Source organism: Coregonus clupeaformis, chromosome 27 (assembly GCF_020615455.1).
Source record: "Coregonus clupeaformis isolate EN_2021a chromosome 27, ASM2061545v1, whole genome shotgun sequence".
Classification (NCBI taxonomy): Eukaryota; Metazoa; Chordata; class Actinopteri; order Salmoniformes; family Salmonidae; genus Coregonus; species Coregonus clupeaformis.
This window is the reverse complement of record NC_059218.1, coordinates 13,424,578-13,446,144: the sequence shown is the minus strand read 5'-3', so window position 1 is coordinate 13,446,144 and position 21,567 is coordinate 13,424,578. Positions and strand designations below refer to the sequence as shown.

The following is a 21,567-nucleotide window of genomic DNA, read 5'->3' as shown; positions in this document are numbered from 1 at the left end:
GAAACATAAACCCTCACATCCCTAGCCAACGTGGGCCACCAGTACTTGGCACTAAGACAGTGCACTGTCCGGCCGATACCCGGATGTCCAGAGGGGGGGTGACGTGTGAGCCCAATAGATCAATCGATCCCGAACCTCGGCGGAGCGTACTTCCGACCCTCCGGGCACTGTGGTGGACTAGGGTCGGTGCGTACGCCCGCTCGAGTTCAGCATCGACCTCCCACACTACCGGTGCCACCAGACACGACTCAGGCAGTATGGGAGTGGGCTCCACGGACCTCTCCTCCGCGTCATACCGCCGAGACAGCGCATCTGCCTTGCCATTCTGTGAACCAGGGATGTACGTGATCTTAAAAGTAAACCTGGTCAAGAACATACTCCATCTTGCCTGGCGAGGTTCAGCCTCCTCGCCGCCCGGATGTACTCAGGTTACGGTGGTCCGTCAAAATGAGGAAAGGGTGTTGAGCCCCCTCAAGCCAGTGCCTCCACACCTTTAGAGCCTGTACCACGGCTAACAGCTCCCTGTCCCCTACGTCATAGTTCCGCTCCGCCGGACGGGCTTCTTAGAATAAAAAGCACAGGGGCGGAGTTTAGGTGGCGCGCCAGACCGTTGTGAAAGCACGGCTCCTAAACCGGCCTCCGACGCGTCCACCTCTACTTGGAGCGGCAAAGAGGGATCCGGATGCGCCAGCACCGGGGCCGAGGTAAACAGGTCCTTCAGCCTCCCCAAACGCCCTGTCCGCCTCGGCCGACCACTGCAGACGCACTTTTTCGGACCCCCCTTCAACAGAGACGTGATGGGAGCTGCCACCTGTCCAAACCCCGGATAAACCTCCTGTAGTAATTTGCAAACCCCAAAAACTGCTGCACCTCCTTCACAGTGGTTGGTGTTTGCCAATTACACACGCCCGACACCCGGTCTACCTCCATCTTCACCCCTGACGCAGACAACTGATAACCCAAAAAGGGAGACCGACTCCTGGAAAAACAGACACTTCTCTGCCTTCACATACAGGTCGTGCTCCACCAGCCTCCGCAACACCCCCTGCGCACCAGGGCCACATGCTCGACACGGGTAGGTGAGTACACGAGAATGTCATCAATGTACACCACCACCCCCTGCCCCTGCATGTCCCTGAAGATCTCATCCACAAATGATTGGAAAACTGATGGAGCGTTCATCAACCCGTATGGCATGACCAGATACTCGTAATGGCCCGAGGTGGTACTAAAGGCTGTTTTCCATTCATCACCCTCCCCTGATGCGCACCAAGTTGTACGCACTCCTGAGATCTAATTTCGTGAAGAAACGCGCCCCATGCAACGACTCAGTCATGGTCGCAATCAGCGGGGAGTGGATAACTATACTTCACCGTAATCTGATTGAGACCACGGTAATCGATGCACGGACGCAAACCACCATCCTTTTTCTTCACGAAAAAGAAACTCGATGACGCGGGGGAAGTGGATTGGCCGTATGTATCCTTGTCTCAGCGATTCGTCTATGTAAATCTCCATAGCTTTCTTCTCCTCCTGAGACAGAGGATACACATGGCTCCGTGGGAGCGCAGCTCCCTGCCTGGAGGTTTATCGCACAATCCCCCTGCCTATGGGGTGGCAACCGCGTCGCCCTCGCCTTACTAAACGCAATAGCCAAATCCCCATACTCAGGTGGAACGTGCAATGCGGGCACCTGGTTTGGACTCTCCACCGAGGTAGCCCCTTACGGAAACGCCCAAACACCTACCCACACACTGAGCAGACCACTCCATCAGAGCCCTCTCCTGCCACGAAATCGCTGGGTTATGGGTACTCAACCAGGGCATGCCCAGCACCACCGGGATACGCAGGAGAGTCAATCAGGAACAGCTGAATCATCTCCTGATGATCCCCCTGCGCACACATCCTAAGTGGCGCCGTGACCTCCTGATTAAGCCCGTACCCAACGGGACGACTATCTAGGGCGTGAACGGGAAAAGGAACATCAACAGGAATGAGGGGAATCCCCTAACGCTAAACAAAACTTTTTATCAATAAAATTCCCAGCTGCGCCTGAATCTACCAGCGCCTTATGCTGGGAATGAGGTGCTACCTGTGGAAAACATACAGGCATACAAAAATGGGCAACAGTGAGCTCTGGGTGAGTGGGCGCCTACTCACCTGGAGGGAATCCCCAGTGCGGGACCTGTCGTCATCTCCCCTAGGAGGCCATCCCCAGCACCTAGCCGCGGTGTGTCCTCCCGACCACAGTTGGTGCAGTGGATGGACCCCCTAGCCTGCCGACTCCTCCTCTCTCTAGCGCCAGCGCCCCGAGCTCCATAGGACAAGGCTCGGAGACGCTGGAGGGTGGAATGGACGGACCCTCCGCAGGACGTCCGCGGGTAGCCAGCAAGGTATCCAGCCTGATGGACATATCAACCAGCTGGTCGAAAGTGAGGCTGGTGTCCCTACAAGCCAGCTCCCGACGGACGTCCTCTCGTAGGCTGCATCGGTATAGATCGATGAGGGCCCGATCATTCCACCCTGCATCTGCCGCTAGAGTACGGAATCAGCTGCGAATTCCTGGGCACTTCTCCTCCCCTGCCGGAGGAAGACCAGACGCTCCCCGCCGCTTTCCCCTCCGGGGAGTGGTCAAAGCACCGCCCTGAAGCGGCGGGAGAACTCGGTGTACGTAATCGTCGTGGCGTCGATCTTCCTCCACTCCGCGTTGGCCCACTCCAACGCTTTTCCGGCCAGGCAGGAGATCAGGGCGGACACGCTCTCATGCCCTGAAGGTGCCGGGTGCACAGTGGCCAGGTATAGCTCTACCTGGAGCAGGAATCCCTGACACCCAGCCGCGGTCCCGTCGTAGGCCCTCGGGAGAGATAGTCGGACTCCTCGAGGTTCCGGCGCTGGAATGGGCGGGCTGGCCGATGGTGCTGGCAGGGCGGGCGGCGGTGGAGCGAAACCCCAGCCTCGGAGTGTGGTAATCACCTCCTGCAGGGCGGTCCCCATCTGCAGGAGCTGCTCTTGCTGGTCCCGAACCTGGGCTTCCAGTCTCGTCTGGGCTGCTTCGGCTCCTGCTGATTCCATTGTTGCACGGTGTGTGATTCTGTCAAGGGTGTTGAAATGGTGTGGTGTGGAATCAGGCGCAGAAGCAGATGTACAGTCCAACAAGACTTTACTTGAGCAAAATAATCCAAAAGGCGGCCTGAGGCCAAACAGACGCACACAGGCGTCACACACGAGCGCACAAACACAGAGCGCAAAAACTCTCCTCAACCGAGGAGGAAGCTAATAGAACTGGCGTACCAAAACACAGGTTACGCACAAACACCTGACACGAAACAATCACACACAACACTAGACAAACACAACGAGAAACTTATAGGACACTAATTACGTCAAAACAGAAACAGGTGTGTAAACAAACAGACAAAAGCAAACGAACATGAAACATCTAGCGGTGGCAGCTAGAATTCCGGAGACGACGAACGCCGAAGCCTGCCCGAACAAGGGAGAGAGGCAGCCTCGGCCGAAACCGTGACAACATCTATATAATTAGATTCAGATATGTAATACAGTACCACACAAATAAAAATGAACAGCTGACCTGCAATAAACCCAAACACAATATTAATCTAGTATACCATTTATGTATAAGAAATTATCTAGAGAACCCCCCATAAGTACTTTTATTTGTTCCAACTTTGAGTTGGTTTAATAAAGCATATTAACCTTTACATTTTAGTCATTTAGCAGACGCTCTTATCCAGAGTGACTTACAGTAGCAATTAGGGTTAAGTGCCTTGCTCAAGGGCACATCGGCAGATTTTTCACCTAGTCGGCTCGGGGATTAGAACCAGCAACCTTTCGGTTACTGGCACAACGCTCTTAACCACTAAGCTACCTGCCGCCCCATTTATTTATTAAGACTGTAGGAAAGCCGGATCAGGCTTTGCCAACAACTGTTGTAGTTTCTGCCAGGGGTAGTCAGAGGCAGGGAGTCTAGCTCTGCTTGTCCACTGAGATTTGTAATGTCATTATAATAATGGTGTAAAGATGATGGAGCAAGGGGATGTATGAGTCCATCCTGCAATACTAGATAGGAAATGTAAACAAAACATTTGCCTTCGGAAAGTATTCAGACCCCTTGACTTTTTCCACATTTTGTTACGTTACAGCCTTATTCTAAAATGGATTAAATATTGTATTTTTCTCAGCAATCTACACACAATACCCCATAATGACAAAGCGAAAACAGGTTTTTTGAAATATTTTCAAATTCATACATAAGTATTAAGACCCTTTGCTATGAGACTCGAAATTGAGCTCAGGTGCATCCTGTTTCCATTGATCATGAGGTTGAAGGAATTGTCCGTAGAGCTCCGAGACAAGACTGTGTTGAGGCACAGATCTGGGGAAGGCTACCAAAAAATGTCTGCAGCATTGAAGGTCCCCAAGAACGCAGTGTCCTCCATCTTTCTTAAATGGAAGAAGTTGGGAACCACCAAGACTCTTACTTTGTCATTATGGGGTATTGTGTGTAGATTGATGAGGGAAAAAAACAATTTAATCCATTTTAGAATAAGGCTGTAATGTAACAAAATGTGGAAAAAGTCAAGGGGTCTGAATACTTTCCGAATGCAATGAACAAGTAGCACCAGTACCGAGTCGATGTGAGGTAATTGAGGTAGCTATGTACATATAGGTAGGGTAAAGACACTAGGCAACAGGATAGATTATGAGTGTGAGTGTGTGTGTGTGAGTGTGTGTGTGTGAGTGTGTGCCCATGTTATGTGCCCTCGGAAACACTAGCGACAAGATTTCCCCCAAAAAAATTGTTCCGCCCTGTGGCACTTACTGGCATGGGCTTAATTCAATGGTGTGGTATACACATTCTTCTTGTTAACTCGTTGGAACCTTTCTATTCAGAGTCTGCCTCTCTTGGAAAATATGAAAGGGGGTGGATGATGTGACAAAGGTGTTTTATGGCACACAGACCACAACATTTTTATCTTCCTATAGCGGATTGCTGGGACCGCATTTTACATTCATAAACCATGTCATGGGCCTCTCAAAAACGACTTGCGTGTCTACGTCGTTAACCATTTGGTTACACTTTGTTCAGTCATGTACCCTCATTGGCTAGCTAGTTAACAACCAGGGTTTCCTGATAGCGATGGAATTTAGGCTTAAAAGTGTTTTAAGGATGCATCTTTCCTACAACGGCCGAAGATGTTATATGCATTTCCCAATACACCACGCAGAGAGAACAGTCGCTAAGTGCGTCGCTGAAGTATGTGTCGATACTGATAGGGTTGAAAAAAAGGGAGTGCTGCTCTTGGATCAGCTTTCTCCATTCATAGATTTCCTTAACAGTATAATTATTTCACAATGCAGACCACGGTTCAGCTCCAACAGCAGGGGTCTCCAACAGGTCGATCGCGAGCTACAGTACAAGTAGCTCGAAGCCAACCTATGGGTAGCTCGCCAAACAATTCTGAAAGTACTGTACATGCAATTTTCACGTGTTCCACCGCAAACTGTCATAAACAAATCTCACAAGTATCAGACACTACAAGCTCCCAGCTACTATCTAATCAACGCAACATTGACATTATCCCAGCCCTGATTAGCCAATATTGGCTTAAAAAGCTAACTCAATTTCTGCCAATTAATTTCCAGCAATATTGCCCATGTCTCTCTGTGTGGTGCGAGCGTTTGTTTATCACTCCGTGTGTAGACAGTTGATGTGATAACCATCTTGTGTGTTGACAGAAATACTTTCCCCAAAGTAGGCTTCCCTGGCAGAAGTATATCATGAGTAAGTATATAATTTGTCTCTATTATTTGTTATTTGCAAACTTTGCCATGAAATGAACAGCAGCAGTACAGAAACCGATGTGCTAATGTGCTAGACCGGCACATTAGAAGGCACATTCCTCACTCGCTAGATGCGCAATTAAAGGGCCAGATATTTACACTCAAAAATCCAAATGTGTTAGTTTTCTTCCAGACATAAGAACATCCACTTTCGTTGTTTCCCCATTAGAGTTGTTTATTAACCATTATTTTACCAGGTATATTGACAGAAAACATAGTGCACTACTTTCTCTTGTACACTAAGGACCCGGGTTGCAGGGGAGAGGAGAAGAATGTGCTTATTTGAAAGCTAGAACAAAAAGAGTAGCACGCGACATGTTTCATTTTTTAAAAAGTAGCTCTCATGCTAGAAAAGGTTGGAGACCCCTGTCCTAGAGAGATACTGTATTACTACCTAAGGCTGCAAATATTGAGGCGACTTATTCAATGCTTACGCAATAAAAATGCAAAATCACAGATTTGGCACATCCTTGCACACATGTTAGGCTACACATCATGAAATATATTGAAACAAATTACAGACAGTAGCCTACAAGTAGCAAAATGGAACTCAATTGATTGAACATTAAATGTATTTCAATATGATTGAAATAGGCCTACAGCCTACTGTTTATATTTTAATGCAGTCATCTCTGTATTTGTATGTCGCTTGTTTGTATCAATTGCAAAGACATTGGCAACTTTGTCTTTATAGTCAACTTTGTTCTGAAGTAAATCGGCGGTCACAGAGAGACGGACTACGTTTAGCGGAGGTCTTCTGTGTATAAACGATGCGGGAGGGCAAAAAAGCATTTAACGACGCACTTCACTGTTCTTAGCTGTTTCAAGTGCAATGTTAATAACAATGGTTTTGGAAAACAGCTCGGAGATTTAATGACGTTCTTACGAAGGTTTTAACGATGAACTTAACCTTAAGATGCTTTTGGGAAACCGGGCCCTGGTAACTTTACCAGTATATCCAAACATTTGTGATAGAAAGAAAGCAAAAAGGATAGCTTCTTCAGGAGATCAATGATAATAGCATGTCATTACAATTTACATTTGCAGACGCTCTTATCCAGAGCGACTTACAGGAGCAATTAGGGTTAAGTGCCTTGCTCAAGGGCACATTTACGTCATTTAGCAGACGCTCTTATCCAGAGCGACTTACAAATTGGTGCATTCACCCTATAGCCAGTGGAAAAACCACTTTACACTTTTTTTTTTTTTGGGGGGGGGGGTAGAAGGATTACTTTATCCTATCCCAGGAATTCCTTAAAGAGGTGGGGTTTCAAATGTCTCCGGAAGGTGGTGAGTGACTCCGCTGTCCTGGCGTCGTGAGGGAGCTTGTTCCACCATTGGGGTGCCAGAGCAGCGAACAGTTTTGACTGGGCTGAGCGGGAACTATGCTTCCGCAGAGGAAGGGGAGCCAGCAGGCCAGAGGTGGATGAACGCAATGCCCTCGTTTGGGTGTAGGGACTGTTCAGAGCCCGAAGGTACGGAGGTGCCGTTCCCCTCACTGCTCCATAGGCAAGCACCATGGTCTTGTAACGGATGCAAGCTTCAACTGGAAGCCAGTGGAGTGTGCGGAGGAGGGGGGTGACGTGAGAGAACTTGGGAAGGTTGAACACCAGACGGGCTGCGGCATTCTGGATGAGTTGTAGGGGTTTAATGGCACAGGCAGGGAGGCCAGCCAACAGCGAGTTGCAGTAATCCAGACGGGAGATGACAAGTGCCTGGATTAGGACCTGTGCCGCTTCCTGTGTAAGGCAGGGTCGTACTCTCCGAATGTTGTAGAGCATGAACCTGCAGGATCGGGTCACCGCCTTGATGTTAGCGGAGAACGACAGGGTGTTGTCCAGGGTCACGCCAAGGCTCTTCGCACTCTGGGAGGAGGACACAACGGAGTTGTCAACCGTGATGGCGAGATCATGGAACGGGCAGTCCTTCCCCGGGAGGAAGAGCAGCTCCGTCTTGCCAGGGTTCAGCTTGAGGTGGTGATCCGTCATCCATACTGATATGTCTGCCAGACATGCAGAGATGCGATTCGCCACCTGGTTATCAGAAGGGGGAAAGGAGAAGATTAGTTGTGTATCGTCAGCGTAGCAATGATAGGAGAGGCCATGTGAGGATATGACAGAGCCATGTGACTTGGTGTATAGGGAGAATAGGAGAGGGCCTAGAACTGAGCCCTGGGGGACACCAGTGGTGAGAGCACGTGGTGCGGAGACAGCTTCTCGCCACGCCACTTGGTAGGAGCGACCGGTCAAGTAGGACGCAATCCAGGAGTGAGCCGCGCCGGAGATGCCCAGCTCGGAGAGGGTGGAGAGGAGGATCTGATGGTTCACAGTATCAAAGGCAGCAGACAGGTCTAGAAGGACAAGAGCAGAGGAGAGAGAGTTAGCTTTAGCAGTGCGGAGAGCCTCCGTGACACAGAGAAGAGCAGTCTCAGTTGAATGACCAGTCCTGAAACCTGACTGGTTTGGATCAAGAAGGTCATTCTGAGAGAGATAGCAAGAGAGTTGGCTAAAGACGGCACGCTCAATAGTTTTGGAAAGAAAAGAAAGAAGGGATACTGGTCTGTAGTTGTTGACATCAGTGGGATCGAGTGTTGGTTTTTGAGAAGGGGGTGCAACTCTCGCTCTCTTGAAGACGGAAGGGACATGGCCAGCGGTCAAGGATGAGTTGATCAGCGAGGTGAGGTAGGGGAGAAGGTCACCGGAGATGGTCTGGAGAAGAGAGGAGGGGGATGGGTTCAAGCGGGCAGGTTGTTGGGCGGCCTGCAGTCACAAGTCACAGGATTTTATCTGGAGAGAGAGGGAGAAAGAAGTCAAAGCATAGGGTAGGGCAGTGTGAGTAGGACCAGCAGTGTCATTAGACTTAACAAACGAGGATCGGATGTCGTCAACCTTCTTTTCAAAGTGGTTGACGAAGTCATCCACAGAGAGAGAGGAGGAGGGGGAGGATTCAGCAGGGAGGAAAATGTGGCAAAGAGCTTCCCTAGGGTTAGAGGCAGATGCTTGGAATTTAGAGTGGTAGAAAGTGGCCTTAGCAGCAGAAACAGATGAAGAAAATGTAGGGAGGAGGGAGTGAAAAGATGCCAGGTCGGCAGGGAGTTTAGTTTTCTTCCATTTCCGCTCCGCTGCCCGGAGCTCTGTTCTGTGAGCTCGCAATGAGTCATCAAGCCACGGAGCTGGAGGGGAGGACCGAGCCGGCCGGGAGGATAGGGGACACAGAGAGTCAAAGGATGCAGAAAGGGAGGAGAGGAGGGTTGAGGAGGCAGAATCAGGAGATTGGAGGGAGAAGGATTGAGCAGAGGGAAGAGATGATAGGATGGAAGAGGAGAGAGATGTGGGAGAGAGAGAGCGAAGGTTGCGGCGGCGCATTACCATCTGTGTAGGGGCAGAGTGAGTAGTGTTGGAGGAGAGCGAGAGAGAAAAGGATACTAAGTAGTGGTCGGAGACATGGAGGGGAGTTGCAGTGAGATTAGTAGAAGAGCAGCATCTAGTAAAGATGAGGTCAAGCGTATTGCCTGCCTTGTGAGTAGGGGGGGACGGTGAGAGGGTGAGGTCAAAAGAGGAGAGGAGTGGAAAGAAGGAGGCAGAGAGAAATGAGTCAAATGTGGACGTAGGGTGGTTGAAATCCCCCAAAACTGTGAGGGGTGAGCCATCCTCAGGAAAGGAACTTATCAAGGCGTCAAGCTCATTGATGAACTCTCCAAGGGAACCTGGAGGGCGATAGATGACAAGGATATTAAGCTTAAATGGGCTAGTGACTGTGACAGCATGGAATTCAAATGAGGAGATAGACAGATGGGTTAGGGGGAAAAATTGAGAATGTCCACTTGGGAGAGATGAGGATTCCTGTGCCACCACCCCTCTGACCAGATGCTCTCGGGGTATGCGAGAACACATGGTCAGACGAGGAGAGAGCAGTAGGAGTAGCAGTGTTTTCAGTGGTAATCCATGTTTCCGTCAGCGCCAGGAAGTCGAGGGACTGGAGGTTAGCATAGGCTGGGATGAAGTCAGCTTTGTTGGCAGCAGAACGGCAGTTCCAGAGGCTGCCTGAGACCTGGAACTCCAGGTGTGGGGTGCGTGCAGGGACCACCAGGTTAGAGAGGCAGCAGCCACGCGGTGTGAGGCGTTTGTGTAGCCTGTGCAGAGAGGAGAGAACAGGGATAGGCAGAGGCATAGTTGACAGGCTGTAGCAAATGGCTACAATAATGCAGAGGAGATCGGAATGAAATGAGCTAAACATCTGGGAGAGGAGAGATCAGGGCCTCCCCTCACCAAAACTTCCACCTCAGAAACTATAATTGTTTCACTGAACCACCCGAACAAAAACTCTCCCAACTTCCACCTTTAGAAATCAGAATTGTTGTGAACCACAGCGGTTCAATGTTTCAAGGAATAGACTCAACCCACTTTATTCAGCTAGCTAACTATGACACCATAGCTAACTAGCATGCTAGCATCCAATAACACACAGTTTAGCACCAACACTTGGTCACAACAAACCACCAATAGTGTGTTAACACACTAAACAGATAATTCGTGTCCGTGTCTAGTTCCTTTCATAACGCAGCAAAAATTAAACGTTGGCTAGCTAGCACAAATATATTGTATTTAGCTACTGCAGTACAATTAGCTGGTCGTGTTGGCTAGCTAGCAATGGCTACTGTGTTGACTTTGTTTGAAAAAACGGCTAGCTAGCTAGCTTCGTGCTGCGGGCCTATCTACAATACCTAACTACAATCTAAATACATAATTAAGCCTTACTCGACAAAGCCCAAGCTATGTATAACGCCAGACTTACCCGACGCCAGCTAACATTTGTCTTCTGCAATCAGTAGGTGTAATTAAGTACAGTAGCTACTAACTACCTAACGTTGATGGCTCAGATAATGAGGTTAGAAAAACGGCTGAATGGTAGGTAGCTAGCTGGCTTAATTACAGGTACTCTTAAGCGTGAAATAACATTGGAAACAACTCTCCACCGTTGCTAAACGTTACCAGTAGCTACCCGCTAGCTAGCTAGCCTCGTGCTTCACCGGGCTCCGCCGTAAACAATACTTACCTACAATAATTACCTACGGAAACCTACAATAACTACCTAAATAACTACCTAAATAAACTACATACAATACCTAACTACAACTACCTACCTACAATCTAAATACATGGTTTAAGCTTTACTCAACACCATATAAGAAGCCAAGCTTACCTCCTGCTAGAGAAAACACAACCTCTCCCGACCACAGCCAGAATATGGGACCACCACTAATATGTCATCATCACAAAGCTAATGTTTTTAAATAGACAGTGTACAGTTTTCAATGTAATGCATTTTAATAGCAAAATAGTGCATTTACACAACGTAGAAACCTAATATTCCACAAATTACTTAGCAATTTCAATGGCAGGTATTCATTTCAACATTATATAATAAACTTGTATAATAAACAAATGTACTCACAGTGTTACATATTCGTTTATATGGCACAACATGTACTTCAAAGGTAGCTAGAATTCTTAGGCTGCGTTTAGACAGGCAGCCCAATTCTGATATTTTTTCCAAAAAATATTATTTTGACCAATCACATCAGATCTTTCCACATCAGATGTTTTTCAGAGCTGATCTGATTGGTCAAAAGACCAATTACTGAAAAAAATATCAGAATTGGGCTGCCTGTCTAAACTCAGCCATATAGGCCCAATATAGGACGTATGTGTAAAAAAATGCTACCAGAACTACCAATGAAAAATGTTAATTTAGAACCCGGCACACACATGCACAGAGACAATAATAGGATATGGGTAGAGAGACACACACATAATGTAACAGGGAAATCTCAGGTCCCAAGAAACACATGCAGATGTGTGCAAAAAATGCACCAACATTTATAGATGCTGTGCTGGGCCTTATGAAATATATAATATATAATATCAACTCACAGAATTCAATATCAAGCTCTCTCAAAAGTAGCAAATCAACATTAGAAATCCCAGAGCACATAATGAACAACCTTGCCCAAGACCTGAAGAATTGCATTAGCTCCCCGAGTCAATGTCTAGGCTATGGCAGGAGATGCGGATTCGAACCCTGTCGTCGACGGTCACACACAATTACAGTGAGGAAAAAGGGGACCCTATGTATAATATTTGTCTAACCACTTGACCAAACGTTCAGTTGCTGGTCAATACAAGAGGAGCTATGGAGATGACATAGAGCCACAATGATTCCAAGTTCACTGGTTCCCAATTTTCCTGGGGAACTAGAGACTGGGTGCTAGTTGTTAAGACATATTTACCTTTGTGAATAGACACTGACATTGTTTAGGACGCATGTCTCCTATTAGCGCGCCGCAGCGCACCATGCAGAACGCCAGAACGCAGCACCCAAAACAACACTTTTCAAGACCTGTCACTTATGTTAATTGGCACGGCTATTGCATAACATGATACATCTAATTCTAATGCATGAATATGAGATCAATCAACTCTCCTTGAGTTGATGGTCATTGATGGTAGGCCTACATCATTTTACATGCTAACCTACTGGGCACAAACTGGTTGAATCAACGTTGTTTCAACATAACATGTCAACGTATTGTGATGTGGAATATACATGGAAAATACATGGGATTTGAATACAATGGAATTAGGGCTGTCAAAAGATTGAAATAATGAATACAGTTAATGGCATTAGTTAATCGCGACGTCATGCTTTATAAAGGCTAAATGTGGCATAACTGTGTGACATAATCACCAATGTCAAATGTGACATAACCCACTATGTCGAATATGATATAAACATGTGCTTTATAAAGGGTGACATGTTGTGCTCAAGGATGGCATTCACTCTAAAGTGATGTCATGTTAGTCACATAACACCTAATCTCGTCCCCAGACACTTCCGCCCCCAAATGTGCGGAAAGTCTGGTGGACCAACACATCAAACTTGGCCGTCATTAGTTAAGGTTAGGTTTAAAATCAAATTTTAAGAAGATACATTGTGGAAATGGGCAGGGTTTAGCTATAATTATGACTTTTTTACTGTGTTAAGTAGAGACGATGACAAATACTCTACTCTGTAAGGTCACTGCTATTGAATTCTATGGTCACTCCCACTAAGTATGGTTGATATCTCAGGCTTACATGTGCTGTGTGTGCAATAGCCTGGGGACGACGTTACACCAAGAAGCACTTACATTGATGAAAGTCCCCAACCTAAAGAAATTGTAAGTGTCTTTCTTCTGGAACCAAGTTACATTTTCCTCAGTACACAAACAACAAAAACTAGCCATACCGCACGGTGCTGGGCCCAGTCAGGTCTTTGACACATTCACCCACTCCCCCGCTGAACGATCAGCCACAAAATGTTGGCACCATTGTAATAGGTTCTAATCAAGCCCTGGTCTCCAGCATTGGAACAGAAGAGGAATACCTGGTGCGGTAGTCTCAGGTTGGACTACTCCAAATCATCTTGGATCTGACACACACACACACACACAAACGCAAGCTTTGCAGGTCCATCAACCCATTGAAATACCTCTCACACCCTACAGTAACCAGTGGATCATGAGAGAACCTTCATAAATCAGCAGAACGTTAATAACCTATTTATTGACACTTTATGCAGTATCCTGTAATACTTAGTTTAAAGTAAGACCCCTTTGGTCATTTAAAACACATAAAGTACTAGTCAAAAGTTTGGACACACCTGCTCATTCCAGGGTTTTTCTTTATTTTTACTATTTTATACATTGTAGAATAATAGTGAAGACATCAAAACTATGAAATAACACATATGGAATCATGTAGTAACCAAAAACATTTAAAACAAATTAAAATATATTTTATATTTGAGATTCTTCCCTCTGTCCCTGTATGTGTAGGCCATCTATCTGACGCTGTCTGGTCATAAAGAGTATGACATTGTTGCTGCCCATAGCATCGAATGCAAGGGAAGACAGCGAGCATTTGGCCTCCCTTGATAAAAAAAGTATAAAACAATAGCCAATCAGCGAGCTGAGTGAGCTGAGTGAGCTCAACTGTGAATGGTCCTGGAGCACCAAACAAAAGTGTCAAGGGAAGCCAGGTTGGATTTGGCTTCTCTCCTAACACATCACATCAAGATAAATACATAATTGAAAGAAACAACTTGAATATTTACATCTCGTTGTGTTGTTGTCCTCTGGTGGATAGCTAGCAAAAATTGTCCCTTTCCTAAATTAGCCATGGATGGAAAGAGGGATTTGGACTTCTGGTTTTACTTAATTCTCCGTACTGGCCAATGATTCTAACAGTGATTCTGATCCAACCATAAATTCATACATTGTGCCCCCTGGACTGAGAGGATGGAAGTTCAATATGTAGCTAGATGTAGAATGCTAAGTAAGTTAGGCTAGTGAGCAAGCTTTTTAGCCAGGTAGCCTAGGACAACAAAAAATTCAAGCGTGTACTGTATGACAGAGTCATAGACTGTTTCGTCAACATGAATGAGAGGAGGATGGTATTGGCGTTTCTCTATGTAGGGTGAGTCAACATGTATTTTCTACTTGCACGCACACACACACACACACACACACACACACACACACACACACACACACACACACATCAGAACCTATGGACAGCCACATCATATTTAGCTTACATTGATTGGACTAAATTGTTTTTGGTATCTTTTAGTTGTCACTGTATTAGACTACGCACAGGTGATTTGATGATGTTGAAATGGTGCTGGAATAGTGGACGCAGCTCTTGTTTTCTTTGTGACTTGCGGTCTCTGTGGTTCTAAATCAAGAGTTGTTTAGTAGTCCGAACATTTCGGAAACATTAACTTGCTTGACCATGCTTTAGGTCATGTAACTGTTTGTTATATGCAATATGCTTTGTGGACTTCACCGGACAGAAGTTGCTCTCCGGTTTTGTGATGAAACAAAGGTGTGGTTGAATTTATTCTGCCACTGTGTCTTCTTACTGTCTCAGCCTTAGGTCTATATATCACGGTTTCAAGGCATATGAACTAACAGGTTATAGAGCAAACAACGCAATTATCACAACACATAGGATGTAATAAATTATGGCTTTCTTTTCTGGCTTGGCTTCCCCAGTGATTTTACCCACGCACTGCTAGTGATTATCAATGATACTATTTAGGCCTACAGTGCATTTGGAAAGTATTTCAGACCCCTTGACTTTACCCACATTTTGTTACAATACAGCCTTATTCTAAAATGGATTTTTTTTTTTTTTACATCTCATCAATCCAACACAATACCCCATATTGACTAAGCAAAAACAGGTTTCTATAAATGTTTGCAAATTTATATGAAATAAAAAACAGAAATACCTTATTTACATAAGTATTCAGACCCTTTGCTATGAGACTTGAAATTGAGCTCAGGTGCATCCTGTTTCCATTGATCATGAGGTCGAAGGAATTGGCCATAGAACTCAGAGACAAGATTGGGTCGAGGCACAGATCTGGGGAAGGGTACCAGAAAATGTCTGCAGCATTGAAGGTCCCCAAGACCGCAGTGTCCTCCATCATTCTTTAATGGAAGCCTTATTCTAAAATTGGTTAAATATTTTTTTTCCCTCATCAATCTACACACAATAGCCCATAATGACAAAGCAAAAACAGGAATTTTTGCTAATTTAATCAAAATAAAAAACTGAAATAACACATTTAAATAAGTATTCAGACCCTTTACTCAGTGTTTGTTGAAGAACCTTTGGCAGCGATTACAGCCTTGAGTCTTCTTGGGTATGACGCTACAAGCTTGGCACACCTGTATTTGGGGAGTTTCTCCCATTCTTCTCTGCAGATCCTCTCAAGCTCTGTCAGGTTGGATAGGGTGCATCGCTGCACAGCTATTTTCAGGTCTCTCCAGAGATGTTTGATCGGATTCAAGTCCGGGCTCTGGCTGGGCCACTCAAGGACATTCAGAGGCTTGTCCCCTAGCCACTCCTGTGTTGTCTTGGCTGTGTGCTTAGGGTCGTTGTCCTGTTGGAAGGTGTACCTTCGCCCCCCAGTCTGAGGTCCCGAGCGCTCTGGAGCAGGTTTTCACCAAGGATCTCTCTGTACTTTGCTCTGTTCATCTTTCCCTCGATCCTGAATAGTCTCCCAGTCCCTGCCGCTGAAAAACATCCCCACAGCATGATGCTGCCACCACCATGCTTCACCGTAGGGATGGTGCCAGGTTTCCTCCAGACGTGACGCTTGGCATTCAGGCCCAAGAGTTCAATCTTGGTTTCATCAGACCAGATAATCTTGTTTCTCATAGTCTGAGAGTCTTTAGGTGCTTTTTGGCAAACTCCAAGCGGGCTGTCATGTGCCTTTTACTGAGGAGTGGCTTCCGTCTGGCCACTCTACCATAAAGGCCTGAATGGTGGAGTGCTGTAGAGATGGATGTCCTTCTGGAAGTTTCTCCCATCTCCACAGATGAACTCTGGTGCTCTTTCAGAGTGACCATCGGGTTCTTGGTCACCTCCCTGACCAAGGCCCTTCTCCCCCAATTGCGCAGTTTGGCCGTGGGGCCAGCTCTAGGAAGAGTCTTGGTGGTTCCAAACTTCTCCCATTTAAGAATGATGGAGGCCACTGTGTGCTTGGGGACCTTCAATGCTGCAGACATTTTTTGGTAACCTTCCCCAGATCTGTGCCTCGACACAATCCTGTCTCGGAGCTCTACAGACAATTTTGTCGACCTCATGGCTTGGTTTTTGCTCTGACATGCACTGTCAACTGTGGGACTTTATATAGACACGTGTGCCTTTTCAAATCATGTCCAATCAATTGAATTTACCACAGGGAGACTCCAATCAAGTTGCAGAAACATCTCAAGAATGATCAGTGGAAACAGGATGCACCTGAGCTCAATTTTGACTCTCAAAGCAAAGGGTCTGAATACTTATGTAAATAAGGTATTTCTGTTTGCAAACATTTCTAAAAATCTGTTTTTGCTTTGTAATTATGGGGTACTGAGTGTAGATTGTTGAGAAAAAAATATTTCATCAATTTTAGAATAAGGCTGTAACGTAACAACATGTTGAAAAAGTCAAAAGGTCTGAATAGTTTCCAAATATACTGTATATAGCATTTATGAAGTCATCAACAGCTATGGTTTCAATTCAACCCAGGGTTCAACTAAGAATAGACAATACATACAGTGCTTTCAGAAAGTATTCACACCCCTTTACTTTTCCCACATTTTATTCTGTTACAACCTGAATTTTAAATAGATGAAATTGAGATTTTGTGTCACTGACCTACAAACAATACCCCATAATGTCAAAGTGGAATTTTGTTTGTCGTTAAAAAAATAAAGAATAATAAAATAAAAACTGAAATGTCGTTCGGTTAATGAGTATTCAACCCCTTTGTTATGGCAAGCCTAAAGAAATTCAGCAGTAAAAATATGCTTAACAAATCGCATAATACGTTGCATGGACTCATTCCGTGTTCAATAATAGTGGTTAACATGATTTTTCTGTAACTACCCCATCTCTGTACCCCTATCATAAAATTATCTGTAAGGTCCCTCAATCGAGTAGTGAATTTCAAGCACAGATTCAACCACGAAGACAAAGTAGGTTTTTCAATGCCTCGCAAAGAAGGGCACCGATTGGTAGATGTGTAAAAAAAAAAGCAGACACTGAATATCACTTTGAACATGGTGCAGTTATTAATTAGGGTTTGGATGGTGTATCAATACACCCAGTCACTACAAAGATACAGGCGTCCTTCCTAACTCAGTTGCCGGAGTGGGAGGAAACTGATCAGGGATTTCACCATGAGGCCAATGGTGACTTTAAAACAGTTTACAAAGTTGAATGGCTGTGATAGGAGAAAACTGAGGATGGATCAACATCATTGTAGATACTCCACAATACTAACCTAAATAAGTGTAAAGAAGGAAGCCTGTCCAGAACAATACACTTAAGTAATACTGCAAGAATGAACTTATTGTCCTGAATACGAAGCGTTGTTTGGGGCAAATCCAACACAACACATCACTGTGTACCACTCTTCATTTTTTCAAGCATGGTGGTGCTGCATCATGTTATGGGTATACTTTTCATCGGCAAGGACTAGGGAGTTTTTAGGATAAAAAGAAACGGAATACAGCTATAAGCACAGGCAAAATCCTAGAGGAAAACCTGGTTCAGTCTGCTTTCTAACAGAGACTGGGAGACGAATTCACCTTTCAGCAGGACAATAACCTAAAACACAAGGCCAAATATATACTGGAGTTGCTTACCAAGATGACATTGAATGTATTGAGTGGCCTAGTTACAGTTTTTACTTAAATCGGCTTGAAAATGGCTGTCTAGCAATGATCAACAAGTTCTTGCCTGGTTTAGATCTTATCTTTCAGAAAGATATCAGTTAATCTCTGTGGACGGTTTGTCCAGTGACAGATCAATGGGAAGTTTCGGTGTTCCTCAAGGTTCCGTTTTAGGACCACTATTGTTTTCACTATATATGCTACCTCTTGGTGATGTCATTCGGAAACACAACGTCAACTTTCACTGGTATGCAAACGACACACAGCTGTACATTTCGGTGAAACATGGTGAATCCCCAAAATTGCCTACCCTAAAAGCCTGTATTTCAGTTATAAGGAAGTGGATGGCGGCAAATGTTTTACTTTTAAACTCAGACAAAACAGAGATGGTCGTTCTAGGTCCCAAGAAACAAAGAGATCGGCTGTTTGATCTGACAATTAATCTCGATGGTTGTACAGTCATCTCAAATAAAACTGTGAAGGACCTCGGCGTTACTCTGGACACTGATCTCTCTTTAGACTAACATATCTAAAATATTTCAAGAGCCGCTTTATTCCTTCTTCTTAACATTGCAAAAACCGGAGTCTCTACGCTGGCTTTCTGTTAAGGCTAGGGCTGAGTTCAAGGTTTTACTGCTAACCTACAAAGCATTACATGGACTTGCTGCTACCTATCTCTCCGATTTGGTCCTGCCGTACATACTGTACCTACACGTATGCTACGGTAACAAGACGCACGCCTCCTTATTGTTTCTAGAATTTCTAAGCAAACAGCTGGAGGCAGGACATTCTCCTATAGAGCTCAATTTTTACGTTATGGTCTGCCGATCAATGTGAGAGACGCAGACTCGATCTCAACCTTTATGTCTTTACTGAAGACTCATCTCTTCAGTAGGTCCTATGATTGAGTGTAGTCTGGCCCATGGGTGTGAAGGTGAACGGCAAGGCACTGGAGTGACGAACCTCTGCCTGGCCGGCTCCCCTCTCTCCACTGGGATTCTCTGCCTCTGACCCTATTACGGGGGCTGAGTCACTGGCTTGCTAGTGCTCTCCCATGCCGTCCCTAGGAGGGGTGCATCACGTCGTACCAGGCTTTTTTCGCTATACTCAACTTGAGTGGGTTGAGTCACTAACATGATATTCCTGTCCGGAGATCTTTGTGGGCTATACTCCGCCTTGCCTCAGGGTAGTAAGTTGGTGGTCTGTTGATATCCCTCTGATGGTGTGGGGGCTGTGCTTTGACAAACTGGGTGGAGTTATATCCTGCCTGGTTGGCTCTGTCCGGGGGTATCGTCGGATGGGCCACAGTGTCCCACGAGGACTGGCCATCCCTCAGAGCCTCGTTCCTCTCTAGGTTTCTTCCTAGGTTCCTGCCTTTCTAGGGAGTTTTTCCTAACCATCGTGCTTCTACAGCTGCATTGCTTGCTCTTTGGGGTTTTAAGCTGGGTTTCTGTATAAGCACTTTGTGACATCTGCTAATGTAAAAAGGGCTTTATACATACATTTGATTGATTGATTGATCCAGGACATCTACTCAAAACGGTGCCTGAGGAAGGCCCGCAGCATCATCAAGAACCCAACACACCCCAGCCATGAGCTGTTCACTACCTTACCGTCAGGCAGACGGTATCAAAGCATTGGTCTGATACCAACAGTCTCAGAGACAGTTTTTATCTACAAGCCATCAGACCTCTGAATATTTAAATTATCAATTGTGCCTTCCTGTATTATACTTATGCTAAAATGTTGTTTTCTATTCTACTGAGCCATTTACTTTATGTACATATTCTTATATTTTCTAATTTCTTATTGTTGTTGCACTATCAAGAAGGAACCTGCAAGTAAGCATTTCGTTGGACGCTGTATACCATGTGTATCCTGTACATACGACTAATAAAACTTGAAACTTGAAACATCCATGACCACATTTTTAGGGTACTGTAACTAAACGTCTTCTTATGTAATCATAGAAAGCGTGCATGTTCAAGATAGCGTGCAAAGGTCGCAGGTCTGTGGAGATCTTCACATTTGCTGTAATAATCTGTGCAGAATCTTGAACAACATTGATCACTTGCAATATGTACTTTTAATGGAATCTCAACTGCAATCCAGGTCATTTGGTTGTGCTATTAGATGCAGCACCTTAAAAACACATTAAGTTGTTGTTTAAATACAAAATATCTGACATTTTATTCCTATTTGAACTTTGTTGCGCTTTTAAATGATTAAAAGCACAGTGATAACACATTTAGATGACAACTAAACCAAAAATGTACATTGTTTTTCCACTGAAACTTGGTTGTGCTTTTAGATGGTTGAAAGCATAGTGATAACATATTGAGAATTCACCAAACTTCTGTCTGTCGTTTTGAGTGGGTGAATAAAGGTAGAAATCTCATTGATCAACCTCTCAAACAAATATTATCCACATTTCCACGTTGAAATTACGTTGTGTGCCCAGTGGGAAGTAACCAAATGTAGCAGCTGACTGCATAATTCCATAAGAAAAGATGCTCTTTATAAAAGATGTGCTTCAATCACAATAACTTTTTGAAAAGTTGAAAGGTTGTTATTAGGATAGTTTGAACATGTTCAAATAAACACTTTCTTCTAGATAGACACAATGGAGAAAATGCTATAGAGAATTTATCCGATATTTCCCAATACATAGCAAAGAACAAAAATAATTCATGAAAAACATACCTATTCTATGCGAGTGTTTACGTCCTATTCAGGCTCATGGATCCGTTAATGTTGCGGTCCTCACAAGTGAACGGTCCTCACAAGTGAATGATGAATGATACAAAAACAGCAGGTTGACTAAAGTATGTTTCTCCGTTAGATGGTGAAACACAGTTTTCCACTGAAAGAGGAAAAGAAACGTAGGACTATGCGTCCAGTCATTAAACGTGGTTAATTGTTAGGAGTGCTTAAATGCACTGGGTTTACACGTATAAATCCCAACAGCCGTCGGACAGCGAGAAAATTATCCCAAATCTCAAAAACACTGGCGCCAGTCTTGTTATGAACTCACCGCGTATTCAGCCAATGAGGACGTCAAGGGATGTAAAGAGACTTGTAAAGAAGCGTTCGACACTTATTTTCTAACATAGCGCTGTGTGGCAATTGGCACCTTTTTTTTTTCCTGTTGAAAAAACCCCCCATACTTTTCTTTGACATTATTTTCAAAATAAAAATAAATGTAGTCTATAAAACAACTTTGAAATGAAACTGGGATACATCGTAGCTTGGCATAATAGACTAGTAGCCTACACTATTTATGTAATGTAAAAGTGTTGAATTAAATAAATGGCACACGATTTATGAATATAAATGTGCTTAGCGATCTGCGTTGAAGCACCATCCAATGAGCCTATAATAGGAACATAATTATTATAGACTGATGATGGATTTCTTTTTCAACATCT

At 44.9% G+C, this 21,567-nt stretch overlaps 1 protein-coding gene across 1 annotated transcript in view; it reads right to left on the bottom strand.

Annotated features, from left to right (window-relative positions):
• The window catches only part of LOC121541401 (multiple epidermal growth factor-like domains protein 10), a 199,420-nt gene extending 178,298 nt beyond the window's left edge, over positions 1 to 21,122 (bottom strand). Inside the window, exon 1 of the mRNA XM_041850387.2 lies at positions 20,843 to 21,122. The gene's annotated coding sequence lies outside the window, so the exon portion shown is untranslated. The remainder of the gene's footprint in view (positions 1 to 20,842) is intronic.
• Between the last annotated feature and the right edge of the window lie 445 nt (positions 21,123 to 21,567).